This window comes from Centroberyx affinis, unplaced genomic scaffold (assembly GCF_046629955.1).
Source record: "Centroberyx affinis isolate AG114_WGS23_722 - 3 ecotype Tasmania unplaced genomic scaffold, CSIRO-AGI_Caff_v1 ptg000028l_1, whole genome shotgun sequence".
NCBI classification, from domain to species: domain Eukaryota; kingdom Metazoa; phylum Chordata; class Actinopteri; order Beryciformes; family Berycidae; genus Centroberyx; species Centroberyx affinis.
In genome coordinates, this window is record NW_027278742.1 from 86,995 (window position 1) to 107,133 (window position 20,139).

General features: G+C 38.4%; 1 pseudogene; it reads left to right on the forward strand.

The window, feature by feature from the left end:
- Positions 1–4,836: 4,836 nt before the first annotated feature.
- Positions 4,837–18,094, forward strand: LOC139641163 (zinc finger protein 135-like; annotated as a pseudogene).
- The last annotated feature ends 2,045 nt before the right edge of the window (positions 18,095–20,139 follow it).

Below are 20,139 nucleotides of genomic sequence, written 5' to 3' on the forward strand. Positions count from 1 at the left end.
AAAAAAAAGGTACATTGGTAAAATAAACACAAAGTTTACACACATTAGTACACAGAAATCCAGCTATACATGACTGCGCAGATGTACGGTGCATGTGTCAAACATTTCTCGTCGTCAACCCACAACAGGCTGTGGAATATAAAATAAAACCAGACCAGCATTTATCAAAGAGATGTGGTTTTCTTTTGAGATTGAACATAATTTTTGTTCAATCTCATGTACGAGGAAATTTCTGTAAGCCACATGGAGACAGGGGGAGGGTCTGCACTTTTCCACAACAAAGCAATACATTTATTACCAGCAATCATGGCCAGTTTGATAAATTGCACCTTGTTCCTTTTGTCAAGAGGGATGTCAGACATGTCGCCTAGTAAGGCTAATTTAGGTGATCAGGGGATCTCAAACCCAGTAATCTCTTTAAGAGAATCCCATATTGAACCCCAGTAATGTTTTAATTTGTTACATTCCCAGAACATGTGAATACGGCTACCTGTCTCTATTTTACATCTTGGGCAAAGAACTGAAATTGAATAATTTATCCTATGAAGTCTTTCTGGTGTAAAATAGATTCTGTGGATAATGTTAAACTGCAGAAGTTTATGGCGGCTGTTATATGAGAAGGTAAGTGCCTCCTCACATAGTGATTCCCATTCACTGTCTTCAAAAGTACAGTCCAGGTCTTGCTCCCATATTCAGCAACAATATTATGCCTGTTCATTATTACATTCGTACGTCAAATGTATGTTCCACACTCCAGGGACCTGATGTTACAATTAGTTGTGCATGTGCCCCAAGCACAGAACGCAATGCATCTGAAAACCAGACACTCCGGTCAAAAACCGGGCATCTGGCAACTCTATTACTACTCCTACTACTGCTACTATTAGGCCTCATGTCCACTTATGACCCAAAACCAGGTACCTCACCTCTTTTTAGCGCTGAGCGCCGTGAACACAACAAAGGCATGAGCATATTGGAGACATGTTATCATTCCCAGGTCTGTTAAGCATAACACTTAGCACACACAAAACTTGACAACAACTACATATTACAACTAGTTTTCTCATCAATTTTCATCTACAACTTTGGATTGACAACTTGTCATTTGTTAATATGAATTAATATGAATATAAGACACCTCAAATTTACATGGTAAAAACAACAGATTTAAACAGGTCATAAATAAAATAGTTAACATACACATAAACCAATATATTCAGTAACCAGTACTGTTAGTAACCCACCACTGGATTTCAGTCAGTTTATTGTTAAACTTCAAATGTCAAGCGCCACAACTTTCCTGGTGGTGAAGTCATTTATGATCTCTTTAAAGTCCAGTTTCTTGGCGAGTTGGTGTTCTATGGAGAGCCTTGCCAAACTGTTTAACCTTCCCCGGCACATGGTAGAGGCAAATAGTGGAGTGCAGAGGGAGTCATTCCTATGTTCCCAGGGTCCTATGTTCCCCAGTTCTAGAGTAAGGGTTAGGGTTAGATGCACCGGTAACTTAACTGACTGAAGTTTGTCTTACACCGCTCACACCAGTATGGTTTCTCTCCAGTGTGGAGTCACTGGTGTCGCTTGTACGTCCTCGCATCTCTGAATCTTCTCCCACACTGCTCACACCAGTATGGTTTCTCTCCGGTGTGTGTGCAGTGAGAGTTTGAACGCTGAAATGAAACTCTACTTACAATGTCGGCACTGGTGTGGCTTCTCCCCAGTGTGGGTACGTTGGTGTTTCCTGTATGAACTTGAGTTACGGAAACGCCACCCACACTGGAGACAGTGGTAGGGTTCCTCTCCAGTTTCCAGCCAGGTTGCTTTTTGCCTGTAGACTGTAACGACTGTAATGTTTGCAATGGTGGAAGAAGTACTCAGATCTTTTACTTAAGTAAAAGAAATACCACAGTATAAAAATACTCTGTTACAAGTAAAAGTCCTGCATTCAAAATGTTAATGAAGTAAAAGTACAAAAGTATTATCATCAAAATGTACTTAAAGCAACAAAAGTAAAAGTACTCATTATGCAGAATGGCCCATTTCAGAATAATACAGTATATATTATATTATTGAATTATAATTACTGATGCATTAATGTGTAAGCATCACTTTAATGTTGCAGCTGGAAAAGGCGGGGCTGATTTCCACTACTTTATATACTGCTGGGTATCTTACAGTAATCTATAATAGTACATCACAATTTATTAGTTGATTATATTTTGTATTATTAATCTGAATCTGCAAAGTAACTAGTAACTTCAGTTATCAAATAAAGGTAGTGGAGTAAAAAGTACAATATGGTAATACTCAAGTAAAGTACAAGTACCTCAAAATTGTACTTAAGTACAGTATTCAAGTAAATGTACTTAGTTACTTTCCACCTCTGAATGTTTGTTACATTTTGAGGAATTGTAATATCCTGCTGTCCTTTGTGGTTTGAAATATTAATAAAGTGATTCCAAAGGCTTTCATGAGTTATTTTTAAACAACTTTAGAGAGGTAAGGATTTCTTCAGTGGAGCAGGTGAGACCTATAAGCTCTGCATTATTAACATCTGACATGAACAATGAGATTGCCTGCTAGTTTTTTCTGCTCTTCTAATGACGAGTTTATATGAACATAAAATGTGACACTGTAGGCTGTTTCAGCTGTATGATTTCACCTGTCAACAGCCCAAGTGTCTTCCTAGTCATGTCATCAGCTAGGTTAGTGCTGGTGGGGTGATAGCGCTCTAAACTGTAAAAAATGTTTGTTTACAACTTTAGAGCGGGAAGATTTCTCGGATGGAACAGTAAGTTAGCAGCCTAGCTAGTTATATGTAACAAAAACAGTTATTTCCTCTTGAAACACAACTAGATATTTAATATCAGCGAATCTTGAATCTTGAGTCTAATAAAGTTTGTTTAACCTTTATTTATCCAGGTTCGACTCGTTGAGATTAAGAATCTCTCTTACAAGGTTACAGACGCTACAACAAACATTTCATTACAGCGTCATCCATGATTAACAAACATTCAGCGTTTCATTGTAAAATAAATGTAAACTTTGTTCCATGCCACAGGGGCTGAGAACTGAAATGCCTTTTCCTCAAGTTTTGTGAGCGCAGCCAGTAATTATTGTCCCTTAGCTGGACAATATACTGTACATACATAAATAAGATGGGAGATGTTTCAGTGTGGCTTTATAAATAGAAATATACCAGTGACTCATCCTACGCAATGGCAGAGAAGGCCGACCCACTTTCTGTGATGAGTGAAAGTGATGAGTTAAAGATTTACAGTTTGTAACGAACCTCAAGGCCCCATGATACAGTGTTCAGCTAAAATGTCTCCATAATCTACTGCAGGTAGAAAAGTAGCTGAGACAAGCCCTTTTCTCACCTCAAAAGAAAGTAAAGAAAGTAAAGAAAGTTAAAACCCAGCTTGTGTGTACGCTTTTTCACCAGGGAGTCTATATCAGTGATTCTCAACCTTTTTCCATATCAAAGACCCCTAATCTAATACACATTAGAACCACAGACCCCCATTAAATGAAATGTTGTCTCTTGGACACAAATCTGAGAATATTTCTATTTCTAGATGATTTTGTCCAGAATTCCATGACTATCTGTATTGTAGGTAGAAAAATAACAGTGAAACTATGATCAAAACAGTCATTCTTCTGCATTCTCTAATTGTGTTAACGTCTTGTATATTAAATAATGGTGAAGTTTAGCAATTCATCAATGTGCTGGGGACCCCCTGGAACCCCCTGATGGACCCCTGGTGGTCCCCGGACCCCACGTTGAGAACCACTGGTCTATATGATACTTACAAGTGAGACCATCGTCTGTTTAAAAAAACAGGTACTTATAACCAGGTACTTATTTCAATCGGTTTAACCTGCACAGCTGCACTTGTACAGGATTAAAAACACATTGAAGGTCCTCAAAAGCCTTTTTTGCCAACTGAGATTAAGAATCTCTCTTACAAGGTTACAGATGCTACAACAAACATTTTATTCCAGCGTCATTCACAACACTGTAATGAAATGTAAGCCAGTCATTTTTGCTCTTCTGCTGAACAATTATTTATGTACAATACGTACATAAATAAGATGGGAGGTGTTTCTGTGTGGCTTTATAAGTAAAACTATACCAGTGGCTCAGCCTGCGTAATGCCAGGGAAGGCCAACCCGCCTTTTTCTCACCTCAGAAGACAAGTGGGACTTATTTCTAAAGTAAAAACCCAGCTTGAGTCTAAGCTTTTTCACCAGAGACTCTATACTTACAAGTCCATCTTTTAAAAAAAACCCAGGTATTTATAAGCTGGCACTCTTTCGATTGGTTTATCCTGCATTGTACTAATGCGAGGTAAAGATTAATACTGAGTCTTTGAGTTCTCCCTGTGATGGGCGGTCAGCTGGGTTGGAAAAAGAAATAGAATCAGTTTCATGAAGATTTTACCCGTGGATTCAATCCCATTCAATCTCATAAGAGCAGTAACTTTGGCTTCCTGTGGAGGGCGGCAGCACGCCTAAGCCCGCTAGTCTGCTGCAAAGAAAAGGAAGACGAAGAAGAAGCGTGTCGAGCAACATGGCGGCTTACCGTTGACGAGAGGAACAAGAGATTTCCCGCTCGGTCTTCCTGGTTTATCTGAGTCTAGTAGCTCCTGATAGCAGTCCGGGTTAAAAGCTGTAAAGCTGTAAGCAGCCCAGCCGTTTAAAATGAGCGCGTTTCTTCGGTGCTAACTTTGTGCTTGATGTGTTATGCTAGGCTACTACTGCGTTAGTCCTACGGTAGATGTGCATGGTTGCGCTTGTTGGAGCGGCGTGGAGAGCAGCAGACTCCAGGTCAGATAGAGGCGTTTGGCGAGCAGGGAAAAGCCTGAAGAAGCGGCTCAGGCTCACGGCCCTCGGACTGCTTCGGGTAGGACCAAAGGCGCAGAAAGGAGTTTTAGATTGGAGGACAAACATGGTATTGACTGTGAGTGTGTGTGTGTTGGGGGTGTATAGGGAAATCTTATCAGATCGTGAAGCAGGCTTTAACTTTTTCTCGTACTCTAGTGGTCCAGTATGACCAGTACAGGTATGGTATTTCTGTACTGGAAACACACCAGTATGTCTGTCCCATGAAATAAGTAAAGGTATGTAATGGACCGTTCTGTCGTCCTGCTGGCTGGAGAGTGGCTCTCTGCTGACATCTAGTGGTTTAAATTGTCAACATCCCCAAATATCTAAGTACTATTGATCATGAAAGACACATTGGAACAAATCAGTAGTAGGGCTGGGCGATATGGACAAAATCAAATATCACGATATTTTTGACCAAATACCTCGATATCGATATTGCGCCAATATTGTAGGGATGACTATTGGTGCTTTCACAAAATGTTTACACAATGAGATTTTTGATAAATAATCATCAGTAATGTGGATATAATGACGAAGTGGGTAAAGGCAAATAATAGAACAACTAGAACAGTCTGGTAAGTTCAGAAAATGAAATCACTTTACTGTAATGCAGCCTTTAAAACCAGGAAAAGACATCATGATATTACGATATCCAAAATCTAAGACGATATCTAGTCTCATATCACGATATCGATACAATATCGATATATTGCCCAGCCCTAATCAGTAGTGAATAAAAAAAAACAAAAACAAAAAAACTGAGTGGGCTCAAAGATGGAAGACTTCCTAGCACTGAAACAGGCCTACATAGACATGATTTAAACACTGTAGACCTGCTTTCTTCTTCTTTTCTTACTTCATTAAAGCATCTGTGTAAATCAACATGATGCCAGTATTTCTATCAGTCCACACCCATCAGAGTTAATTTAACACTTTAGATGATTTTGACCAGCAATATCAGCTCTATGGGTGGACAATTGCCATTGAAGAATCAACTCTTATTTACACTGGAACATTTGCTGTGTAGGCTTCTCACTTCTTCAACTGATAACCATAAACTTACTGATGGCATCCTCTGCCTTAAACCTCAGGCTGATGGAGCAAAGCTGAAAACATTTTTTTTTAAGACGTGTGAAACTGTTTAACATGTATGTGAAATTAGGGCTGGGTGATAATTCAATATTATCGTTTATCGTCTTTCAGTGGAATCATATCGTGATGATATGAAGATATTTTGATATCGTGACACACATTTCTGCTGTCTGAATTGATGATGACAAGCAAATTTTACTTAAAAACTCTCAGAAAATGAGGTATGGTAGGAATATTATTTGAATATTTCTGTTTTGTTTGACATCACACCTAACATTACCATTCGGTTAAATGAGATGAACATTAATTTGATTATTTAACGTGATTTTGCATACATGAACCATACCGTGATATATATTGATATCAAGAAAAATCATTATCATTATCGTGATATTGATTTCAACCATATTGCCCAGCCCTATGTGAAATATGTAAATAAAGATAATACAGGAATGTTGTACCTTATAGTACATTTGCACTGTAGGGCAATCCTAGTTAACTACTTCCCCAGACAACAGTGGACTTATTAGTGTTTTACCAACAGTATGATATTGGAGAGTATAGTGAGCAGCCAGATATGGGAGAACATGGAAAGGAATGAGTGTTCATTTCTGCGAATCATCTTGCCTATGGCAAAGAAAATTCAGCCATAACAGCTGTAACTGAAATGTCTGATGTTGATCATAGTAAAGCTGTTGGAATACTATTTTTGGATCAAAATCTATTACTGACAAAACATTTGCACTGTAATTTTAAACGGCTATTGATTGGATGAGGTCTTATCCAACAGATTTAATTTTTATTTGATGTATACTGTATGTAGTTTGACTGTCTGCTTGTGCTGTACAAAAATCACACCATAATCATTTTAATAAGTTTTTCAGTGAAAATGAGAATGAAAAATTATCATTCCCTCTAATATCGCAAATCATATCGCAATTGCAATATCAGTCAAAATAATCGCAATCAGATATTTTTTCAAAATCGTTCAGACCTAAGAGGGAGCATGTAAATTGAGAATAGAATAGGACCCAGAATTGAACCTTTGGGTACACCACAGCTAAGTTTGGCAGAGGAGGAAATGAAGTTACCTAATGCAACAGAGGAATGCCTGTCACTGTCAGAGAGTTCTGAAACAGTCAAGAGCCAAGCCGTTAATTCCAACATAATTCTTAAGGCAGTCAAGTCAAATGTTATGATCCACAGTGTCAAAAGCCACACTGAGGTCCAGCAGGACTAAGATTGGGCAATGAGCAGCATCAGCAGCTAAGTGGAGGTGATTTGACACTGAGTAGCAGTCTCAGTGCTGTGACCCGATATTAAATCAGATTGGAATTTTTTTAAACAGTTTTTTTTGTACTTGTAGATGGACTTTGTCATTTGATTATAAACAACTTTTTGTAGGACTTTTGACAGGAATAGCAGTTTTGAGATGGGTCAATAGTTCAGATGTGACACTATCTCAGAGAGTCTGTGAAGAAATCTGCTCAAAACAACTCAGTTATGTTAACACCAATGAAACCTTAATATTTCCTCAATAGGTTTAAGTCTTCATATAGCTGCTTGGACCCAACAATCACTGCTGGTCAGCTGGTCAGCAGCTTTATTGCTATTATTGCGGTTTTTGTGGGTGTTCCCTGTCTTACCGACTGTCTCTGTTTGATGATGTCAGAGCTGAATGACGGGAAGAGGAGCATCTGGCGGAGGAGGAGAGGAACATTGTCTCAGTCTCATTTTGTCTCAGTTCAGGACAGCTGTGTTGAATTTGGTGTTCACCACTAAGGAGGCAAAATGAATTCTTCAGAAGAGGTTAGAAAAAATATCACTGCTGTAATATTCATGTTAATCTGTTGGAAACATTAACCTCTTTTTATATCTTAATGTGACATTTGACAATACATATGATTGTTTGCGATTCTCTCTCTCTCTCTCTCTCTCTCTCTCTCTCTCTCTCTCTCTCTCTCTCTCTCTCTCTCTGTATCTCTCTCTCTCAGCCCAGTCCATCAGCTGCTGCTGTTGTCCAGGTCTGGATGAAATTAAAATGCTATGACATCATATTTATTGTGTGATGTGGGACATGTTATGACAGTACATGTGATACTACACAGTGCATACCACAAGATACATATGTTGTGTCTGTCATTTATATGGTTTCATAGCTGATAGTATTATATGTCAGTAGCAATTAAGTGTTAAACCTGTCTGCTAGCGCCACTACATTCTGTCCCTCTGTCCTGATCTCTCTTTATGTCTTTCTCTATGGAAACAGAGAGACACCAACAGACCCAAACGCCACCGCTGTCAGCAGTGTGACAAAGCATTCACCAGACTTGAAAACTTGAAGACCCACCAGAGAGTTCACACAGGAGAGAAACCGTACTCCTGTCAGTACTGTGGGAAATCGTTCACACACTTAAGTCACCTAACAAGACATCGACGCATTCACACCGGAGAGAAACCCTACCACTGTCCACAATGTAAGCAAAATTTCACTTCATCGTCCGATTTGTCAGTACACCAGCGTGTCCATACTGGGGAGAAACCATATCACTGTGTCCAATGTGGGAGGAGTTTCAGATTTTCAACCGCATACAGGGCACACCAGCGTATCCACACTGGGGAGAAACCATACCACTGTGACCAATGTGGGAAGAGTTTCCGTCAGCCAAGTACATACATCCAACACCAGCGTATTCACACCGGAGAGAAACCGTACTGGTGTGACCAGTGTAAGAAACATTTCTCTCGGTCATTTAACTTGAAGAAACACCGGTGCATCTGAACTGCTGAAGAGCGCCTCCACTGTCTGCAGGAGGAACAAGCTTCTCTCTGTCCAACCAACCCAGGAAGCTCGAGTGTTCAGGTCACAATACCAAACCTCGGGCCTCATTTAGAAAACTGTGCACAGATTCCGCACTAAAAGGTTATGTGTGCACAAAAGAGGAAAACTACGTATAGACAAAAATAATCAGATTTATAAAACACGCACACACACACACACACACCGATATGCAGTTTTCACTGTATAAATCACAATCAACTTGAACATTTGCACACATGCACGAGCCTCTTACTCTGCCCCTAACTCCCACAATTAACCATAGATGGTTAATGAAACACCCTGAATGAATACTGATGTGCATCATTCCATTCTCTGTGTGAGAAAATGGCAAATCCGTAGAAGATGGACAGGAGAAAATTTGCCCGGTGGCCTCGTTCGGGCTTCACCAACCAAAAACAGTTTAGCGTTTCAAAAGCGTTTGTTTCTCAGCCTGCTGCTGTGCATACCATAAACTTTTGTAATTCACAGTTGAATAAAGCCTAATGATCAAACAATATATTTTTTTTCTATTTACCAAGACTTTTTTTTTTTTTTTTAACATTGGTTGTACCATATAACACAATATACAAAATATAGAAACTGATGATGGGAAAGAAAAAAGGAGAACAAATATATATATATATACTGTATATATATATGTACTAGGCTAATAATATTAGTACTATTAATAACTAAATTAATTAATGGAACTGATACATTCATTTTACAGACCTGACCTCCCTTAGTAGCCACCCCTCCACTACCCTCACCCCCACATATACCACCTCCCCTTTTACTGCCCCACCCAAAGCCACCCAGATATACGTAGGTTCCAGTACCATATATACAAAAAAATATAATAAATATAATATAAATATAATATGGTAAGTTGAAATATTAAAGTGACATAATACCAGAGAAAATAAAAGAGCAATTCTGAAATTATAAATACATTTTCATTTTTTCTATAGCTATATTGACAATTCCAAACTCAAGACATTAAGGAAGCTGAAACAGAATATTAATGATAATGTTTGTACTTGAATTTTTTTTCCTCTGTTGAATTATTATGTTATTTTTTTTATCCAGTATTCTTGGAAAACGTTTCATCGAAAAGACATCTTCATTTGTATATTCATTATTTTTAAACAATTTTAAGTTGTTACATCCCTGTTCATTAAACTGTTAATAGATCGTCCTTTTTTACGTTGATTATCAAATGCATTAGTTTTGTTGGAAGATTTTTTTTTTTTTTCATTATTATATTTGGTAAATCATAAGTTTTAATGTCTGTAGTCATGAAACTGAATAAAACAGGTTATGTCAATAAATTTCATTGTTGCTTCATTGCTTTTCGTGATTAAAGCTACAGTGACAAATACACAAGAGTTATATTGTACACACACACACACACACACAGACACACACACACACACACACACACACACACACACATGCACACTATTCCCATACTAAAGATGTCTCCTCTCCTGGTCCTGCAAGGTGTTTTAGATTAAAACCTCCACTAAACGCTGTTTGTTCTGTTCTGTAAAGAGGAACTCTGATCTGATCAAATCCCACAGGTGAAGAAAGTATTGTGTCCTACAGTGTGATATCTGGGATCAAGCTGGAGAAACGCTCCGTAAACCTCTGCAATCCTTACACAAACACGCTTTAAAAATACTGGATAGCAAGCCCATCCAATATTATCACTACAATACACTGCAGAAGCACCTTTTAGAATTTTAGATTTTATTCAAATGGGTGTCTTGTTTTCAAGATTTTACACAATCTAGCCCCTCCTCCACTATGTGAATATGACACTTTGCAAGCAGAGCAAACACTAAAGCCTCTAGAACTTAAGTACTTAAGTACAATTTTGAGGTACTTTCGCTCCATCTCTGGACACTTTTAAAAAAATCCTGAAAACCCACCTGTTCACCAAGGCCTATGGCCTCTAGTCTCTCCCATCCCCAGCAACTATTGCTATTATTATTTTCTGTTCTGTTTTGTCTGCTTCACTGTGTAAAGTGTCCTTGTGTTTCTAAATCTAAGTTATTATTATTATTATTATTATTTACTTGAATATTACCATTTTATGCTACTTTATACTTCTACTCCACTACATTTCAGAGGGAAATATTGTACTTTTTACTCCACTACCTTTATTTGACAACTTAAGTTACTAGTTACTTTGCAGATTCAGATTATTAATACAAAATATAATCAACTAATAAATTGTGATGTATTATAATAGATTACTGTAAGCTACCCAGCGGTATATAAAGTAGTGGAAATCAGCCCCACCTTTTCCAGCTGCAACATTAAAGTGATGCTTACACATTAATGCATCAATAATTATAATTCAATAATATAATATATACTGTATTATTCTGAAATGGGCCATTCTGCATAATGAGGACTTTTACTTTTGTTGCTTTGAGTACATTTTGATGCTAATACTTTTGTACTTTTACTTAAGTAACATTTTGAATGCAGGACTTTTACTCTAAGACTTTTACTTTAAGATCGGAGTACTTCTTCCACCACTGCCAGTGACCAAGTCAAACCGTCGGACAGGAAACGTCCAGCCTCTCCTCCTCCTTCCAGCTGGGTAGACTCTCCACCCTCCCACCCCCCTCCTAAGAGCAAGCGACCCCGGGTAGCGCATTCTGCCTCAGGGCCCAGCACTTCACCACAAAACTCATGAAAGCCTTTTGAATCACTTAATATTTCAAACCACAAAGGACAGCAGGATATTACAATTCCACAAAATATTCAACATCACAACAGCGACTGTCAATTTACTGAACTAAACAAACGTTACAGTCTTCAGGCAAAAGGCAACCTGGCTGGACTCAGTGACGTCACCGTTATAAGGACGCTCCGTTCGCCACTTCGGCTCCACAATCATAATATTAAAAATGAGTGTGAAAATGTCATTACACATTTTGAACAGGATAAATATTGTAAACTTATTGATTCTATATGGTAAATTTCACATCCATAAATGCAAAATAGCAGAAGTTACCCCCAATTTCACTAGATTTTTATGTGAATTTAATGAATATATAATAAGACTCTCAAACTTATAAACACTAAAAAAAGTAATAAAACTGTCAAACTGTACGGTGAACGCTTTAAAGAAGAATAACATGGGTTTTTTGGTTTTTTTTTATCATAATTTAATTAATTAATTATATTAATGAAGTTTATTTACCCCAACTGGGGGGTACATAATTACTATTATTACTTGTATTTGTTTATTTAAATTCATATCCTTGTTTCTTTGAATACTACTATGCTGAGCACGTCTGCAGTGTTTGTATTTAATGTTTTTTCAATAAAGATTGAAAAAAAAAAAGGCACTTCGGCTCCACTCGGCTCTGGTTGTTCGCGCAATGCACCATGGGCGCGTTTAGTATCACCCTTATAAAGCAGCATGGCGGCCGACTGTTGACGAGAGTAGAATAAGGAGATAAAAGAAGTTTCCCGCTCCGTCTTCCTGGTTTATCTGACTTAGTAGTTCCTGATAGTAGTCCGGGTTAAAAACTGTAAAGCTGTAAGCAGCCCAGCCGTTTAAAGTCAGCGGGTCGCTGTCTTAGCTCGGATGTGTTATGCTAGGCTACTACTGTGTTAGTCCTGCGGTAGATGTTCATGGTTGTGGTTGCTGGAGCGGCGTGGAGAGCAGCTGACTCCAGGTCAGATAGAGGCGTTGGCGACCAGGGAAAAGCCTGAAGAAGCGGCTCAGGCTCACTGCTCTCGGACTGCTTCAGGTAGGAGCTCAACAATATGAACACACCAACGGGACACACAGACTTTCTGCAACTGGCTGCAACTCTTTGACCTGATGAGCTGCAGTCTGGAGGAATGGAAGAAACTTGTTTTATATCAGGAAAAGTTTTATCTGTCGCTGCCGTTAGCTACCATGCTAACCGGAAAACTCGGTAGCTAAACAGAAGCTTTCTGAACTAGTGCGCCTAACTTTCTGTTTCTTAATCGAAGTCGGTTTCGTAGTTGGTAGAAATCCACCAACAGGCTACAAAGGCTAGTAGGCTATAGATAATATCCAAATGTTTAATTGAACAAGTCAAGATGAAGTATCAGAAGTTATCAAACGTGTGTTTTCTAGGTTTGGACAAACAGTCTCAGCTAGTTTGTCCCGTCCGGCTGCTTGTTGCTGCAGGCTGGTCCTGCAGCTCCGCTCCCTGTGTGCTGCGCTGCTGCTGCGTGGAGAGCTACGGAAGCCCGTTTCCTCCAGTGTGACGAAAATAACGGTCCTGTAAGTCATTATAATGAGAAACCTTCTCAAAATAATGACTTAGTATCTCAAAATAATGACTTAATATCTCAAAATAATGACTTAGTATCTCAAAATAATGACTTAATATCTCAAAATAATGACTTAATATCTCAAAACAATGAGAAACTTTCTCAAAATAATGAGTTAGTATCTTTGAGATACTAAGTCATTATTTTGAGAAAGTTTCTCATTATAATGACTTATAGGATCTTTTTTTTTCATCACACTGGTGGAAATGGGCTTCCATAGATATCTGCACACCAGAAATGTCTTTACGCCCAAACAGGCCCGGCTCCAACATGAAGAGACCAGTCACGTCTAGTTGATTTATATAATTATCAGGCCAGCCTGTCTTTCCATTTGCTGTTTGGATAGTCCAGTCCTCCCTGTAGCTTAAAACTCAGCCAGTTATTACTCACTGTGTGCAGGGGGTCAATTCACTGAAACACTAAGCTATGGCAAAGTGTCTAACATTATTTACTTTATTTATTTGTCTGTTTCCCAAATCAAATCGGAACAAAACCCTCTTGGCTCCGCTCAGTCAAACTGATGCAGAGGCATTTTAATGGAGCATCTTGTCACAAAGTAGTGGTTGGGTAAGCTTTAGGATAATCAATAGCTTATATCACTATAGATAATAAAACCATTGCAGATACAGTATGGTGCTGGGAACATTAAATTAGTGCAGATATTCTATCATCCTGCTGGCTGGGGAGTGCCTCTTTGCTGACATCTAGTGGTTTAAATTGCTAGTTGTCCCAAATTGCAATACAGTCCAGTTGCAGACTCGCCTGTGGCTGGCTGGGAATTAGAGCTGCAACGATTAATCGATTAGTTGTCAAATATTAAATTAATCGCCAACTATTTTGATAATCGCTTAATCGGTTTAAGTAATTTGAGAGAATTTAAGAAAAATAAGTTAAAATTCTTCTTAAATGTGAATATTTTCTGGTTTCTTTACTCCTCTATGACAGTAAACTGAATATCTTTGGGTTGTGGACAAAACAAGACATTTGAGGACGTCATCTTGGGCTTTGGGAAACACTGATCCACATTTTTCACCATTTTCTGACATTTTATAGACCAAACAACTAATCAGATTAATCGACAATGAAAATAATCGTTAGTTGCAGCCCTAATCTTATATGAGACGCTGTCTGTTGGATAGCAGCACTTTATTGTTTTACATTCACATTAATGAAACCTTAATATTTCCTGTTTTTGTGGGGGATCCCTGGCTGCGGTCGAATAGTCTTTTTGCTTAGGAAGGTTCCTAACTGAGTGAAATGACCCGGAAGTACCTAAGTGGCAGCCATAATAAGAGCTGTTCGAATTCTCTAAATGCTAAGGAAAGGTGCTTCAATGCTTCCTTACTTAGCTCCTTTAGCATAGGATACACTGGACCATCCTTTACGAAAGGAAAGGAGATATTGCCGCCCCACAATTCCTTGCGACGCAACAATCGGCCGTTCACGAAAACAAACGATCATGACCGACAAGGGACGCAGATCAACACGCAAGTTACCGTTGCTTATTAAGCATTTTCCATCTTATGCCATAACTTGCTAATATGTTTTGAACTTTCAACAATATGTTAAACCCAGAGGAGAACTATAAACGTTGCGTTGCTGCTGTAAAATGATCAAAGTGAAGTTAACGTTGTAGCGTAACCTCTGCTCAGTTTGCATTAGTTATTTCTTCATTCTGAGCGTTGTTGTATTGCAGCCTTTAGGAATATAATTCTTTATTTTTTGCACAGATGCTGAAGCCCTTGCCTTACTGTAATAAAGGCCTGTATCAGCCATAACAAATTCAAAGCACAATAAAGTCAACATTTCAAGGTGTTTACTGAGTTGTGTGGTGGTTCTTAAGCTATTATATGCATAGGCTTATAATCAGATCATAATCAGCATATCGACCATAACACAGAAGTCCGTCTTTCAAGAAAATGGGATATGAGACGTTTTTAGCCAGATGATGTTTTTAATTCAACATGTTTGAAACTTAAGAATGATGATATGTACAGTAGTAGATTTGTAGGCCTAACATGTTATGCCTATCTTGCATGAATTTAACAATTATTTTCATACAGTCATACTAATTGGGATTCATACAATGAATAAGGATAAATATGAGTGGACAGGAGGGCGAACGTGAGCAACCATTCTAAATGTGAGCAACCATTTCGTTTCACTTTTGTGACTGGTAGCCTATATTCCTTTTTATTTCAATTCCAACCTTGGTGATGAAGCGATATTTTTCACCGGGTCGTCCACGTTTATACAGCCTGCATGAAACAACACGGTAAGAACGCACAGGGCCAAGTATCTATGATGTGCTTTTACTGTAGTAGTCCATCTTCGGAGCATTGTAGTTTCACACAGCAGATCCACGTCATTAACATCCGCCGTCGCATAATTACGTGGCCTAGTGTCAGTGCAGTCGGACTCTCTAAGCACCGCGGTTGTCTTTTCCTAAGCCCTTATGAATTCTCCTTCACATCGTCCCTTGACCTCATGATGTTTTTCAACGAGGTCAAGGAAAAGTGGTTAGGAATAGAGTTAGGAGGTATTTTTTTGACTATTCGACCGCAGCCCCTGTCTTACGGACTGTCTCTGTTTGATGATGTCAGAGCTGATCGGCGGAGAAGAGAAGCATCTAGTGGAGGAGGAACGGATCATTGTTGGCCGTTTTGTCTCAGTTCAGCTGTGTTGAATTTGGTGTTTGCCACCAAGGAGGCAAAATGAATTCTTCAGAAGAGGTGAGAAAAAAATATCACTGTTGTAATATTGATGTTAATCTGTTGGTAACTTTAGACCGTTAGCTTTTCTGTTTGTCTGAATTTTGTGATGAGATCTAAATGATCTCTCTCTCTCTCTCTCTCTCTCTCTCTCTCTCTCTCTCTCTCTCTCTCTCTCTCTCTCTCTCTCTCTCTCTCTCTCTCTCTCTCTCTCTCTCTCTCTCCTCTCTCTCTCTTCTCTCTCTCTCTCTCTCTAGGCCAGTTCATCAGCTGCTGCTGCTGCTGACCAGGTATGGATGAAATAATAATGCTATGACATCACAATGTACATATGAAGCCATATATCTATTGTGTTATGTTATGATATTACAGATAATACTACACAGTACATACCACAGGATAGACAGTATATGCTGTGTGTCAGGTATCAAATGGTTTCATAGTAGGGAGGTCAAACCGTTTTCGTGATTTTTGAAAAAACATATTTTAACATCTTATGATGCATCTATCTCGTCATACATACTAGTATCTGACCAATAAACAACAAATCAAACGTTTCCTTGCCTAGAAACTTTTGGTTTTAAATTTTGCCCCTCTCAACTTCCTTGTAATCACTCATGTCCGATGGAAACAGATCATCGCCAGTACGATTTTGAGGGCGAGGCTATCTTTTTCCCCCCACAACAATAATCAATACTATATGGTGTTCATGCAGTAAATTAACTTACTTTACCATATCACTATTTTCTTATGAGATGTGACATTTAGAGAAAAGTGCACTCTCAAACGGCGTACGCACAAACAGCCAAACTCCTGACCGAGCGGGCAATCATTCTGATTGAATCCAGCTCATCATCAGACGGTTATGTCCGGTGGTTAACACTGCTGCGGATATTTAATAATTTTGTTGAAATCACACATTGTTTAATAATCCTAGCTTCAGCTGTGCTCTTAAAAAAAGTATTCCACACAATCAAAGTTAGTTTGCATGATCCAACATAATATAAAATTATAAACTGTATAATTTTCATGGAGTGTCACTGTATGCCAACCGGTCTAATTAATTCTACTTTAGTAATATAGGCACAAATAAAATAAATGGGTATCTGATATATGCCAAGGCCACCTTGTGATGTATATCAATTTAATTTCAATAATATATTTTAAGACAAAGATGTTTTCAGTGTAAATGCTTTTATTTGGGTTTTGTCTAGTGGATTTCAGCTTGAACTGATAAGATATTCCTTCACCTGAAAATAGATTAAAGGTTTTTAGGTTTCATAAACAATGTCAATTTTAATTTGATGGTCTCATTCATAATTATGTTTCACGTTTGTATTTTTAGGAAAAAATGAAAATATTAAACCGATTTATTTACTATAACATCACCCTTATGTTTAATAATATGTTCTTCTATGTTGTACGTTTGACCTCCCTATTCATAGCTAATAGTATTATGTTAGAGGTAGTAGTTAAGTGTTAAATATACCCCCCCCCCAACACTGTCTGTCTCTCTGTCCTGATCTCTTTCTTTAAATGTTTTCTTTATTGAAACAGAGAGACACCAACGGACCCAAATGTGACACAGCATTCACAGGACTTCAGCGCTTAAAGAAGAGTCAGAGAGTTTATACAGGAGAGAAACCTTACTCCTGTCAGCACTGTGACAAAGCATTCGCAACACACTATACCTTACAGAAGCATCAGAGAGTTCATACAGGAGAGAAACCATACTTCTGTCAGGACTGCGGCAAATCTTTCAGCTGTGCATCTAACTTAACAAAACATCTGCGCGTTCACACCGGAGAGAAACCCCTACCAGTGCCAACAGTGTCAGAAAAGTTTCACTGCATTACGTACCCTCATAGAACATAAACGTATCCACACTGGAGAGAAACCACATTGCTGTGATCATTGTGGGAAAAGATTCAGTAGGTTGTGGTCATACAGACTCCATTACCGTACCCACACTGGGGAGAAACCATATACATGTGACCATTGCGGGAGAAGTTTTAGTGACCCAGGTACATTGAAGCAACACAAACGCATCCACACCGGAGAGAAACCATACTGGTGCGGCCAGTGTAAGAGGAACTTCACTCAGTCACTTGAACAACCATCGATGCATCTCAACTGCTGAGGAGCTGTCTGCAGGAGGACCAAGCTTCTCCATGTCCAACAAACCCAGGAGGCTCAAGTGTTCAGGTCACAGCGTCAAACCTGGACTTTAAATGACATCTGGTTTTACATCAGCCATCAGAGCTTTGTAAATAAGTAGAAGGACTTTAAAATAGATTGTAAAAGCTATAGCAAGTCGGGCTGAATGATTTTGAAAAAAATATCTATTTCCGATTATTTTGACTGATATTGCAATTGCGATATGATTTGCGACATTAGAGGGAATTATCATTTTTACATCATTATTCTCATTTTTATTGAAAAACGTATTAAAATGATTATGGTGTGATTTTTGCAGGGATCTGTACCAAACAAAGATGTTTTCTTAAGTCTGTAGAAGATGATGTGTAGGCCAGGACATCTCTGCAAACAAATATTGTACCTCCTGCGATTTGAAAATTGCAGTAGGCCATATTGCGATTTCGATTAATTGTTCAGCCCTAATAGGGAGCCAGTGTAGTGTAGCTAGAACTGGATTGATGTGCTCTCTCTTCTTTGTTTTAGTTAAGAGCCTAGCAGCAGAGTTCTGAGGCCTGTCTCACGAAGCAAGATTAGTGGGTTAGCAAGCTAACTTTGGGTTTAACCCTGGCTTTTTGGTCTCAGGAAGGTGGCTCACATTTAACCGGCGTAAATCACCGTGGTAACCTATGCTGCACGGCTAACCTGTTCCCGAGCAGGTTAAGGTCAGCTAAAGAACAGGTCCCCATTGACTTCAGTTGTTTTGGAGAAGGCTTCTACCAAGCTGTGCTGCAGCCTCCCTGTGTGTTATATGGACTAACAAATTTCACCTGTGTTTCATTTGGCATGAGGGGGAGTAGATGATGACAGGATTTTCATTTTTGGGTGAACTATTCCTTTAAACCTGTATCTTTCAGACACCAAAGGATCTTGGCGATCTCTTAGTACACATTAACTTCTACAAGCTTGTCTAATTATAGCAGCGCTTTGATCTATTGGCTCCTCTCTAAGGAAAGGAGCAGCCATGTCTGGAAATGACTTAATGGGATAAATTTAAAAAGGCCTGTTCATAATCCAGCTAACTCTGACTAAACCTGTGTATTCACAGGTTTGAGGTTAAGAATCTGCTGCTCTGGTGACAAGTCAGACTAAATTTTAAGGTTGCTTCAAGGAACAGAAATTCCCGGGTTTCTGTCAAATTGACATCAAACTCACCAGCTAACTCAGTTATCCGTGTGCGAGGAACGAGGCCCTGGACTTAAAATTACAGCGGGGTTTACAGCCATCAGTTAAACTAAAGCACAACTATAGAATCCATCAGTAATCAATCCAAATAAACTAGAATTATAGATTGAATGCGTCAGCCATTATATCAGACTGGACATTGAGGAAGAAAACATACTTTTTTTTTTTTTTAGAAAGGATACACACACCTTCACACACTCTACCTCTGTGTCACACACACACCATTTTTTGACTGATTTTGATGTAACCTTTTTAAAACTTCAAAAAAAATTGTTGGAGGACTTTGACTGCTGATGTTCAAACATTTGTTTTTTCTGTTTACTCATATTGTTGTTTTAGTTCTTTGAAGAATACTTAATGCATATCGCTGTTATCATGATTAAGTTTCTCTGTTAAAGTTAAACGTGAACATTAATGAAAATGCTATGTTGATTATTGTTAGAAGATGCTGTTGTGGGTTTTTTTTTTTTTTTATCATTTTATTTATGTATATTTCATTTGTTCCTTACAAGGTAAATGGTGATTCGTAAGTGTAAACTGAGTATTGTACCTGCAACACACGGGTTACAATCTTATTACAATATTATTTTCCGGGTCCGCAATTTCCTAATATTTTCCTAGAAAGGAACTGTTTATTTCTTAGAAAATTTCCTGGAAAGAACCATGAAATTATGCACTAATTATAGGGAAAATGGAGTAGTTCAATGGTAGTTGGTAAGTTCCTCCAATTTCTTCTGTTGTTTCTAAGACAGAACCATGAAATTGTAGTAGTTGTATATGTAGTAGTGCTATAGAAAATTAGAAACTAAAATTAAGAATTCAACAAATAACTATATTGTATAATTATATGAAAAATGACTTCTGATAATTGACCTCTGCCTATTATTTGTCAAATAAATAGTTTATAGTTTTGCA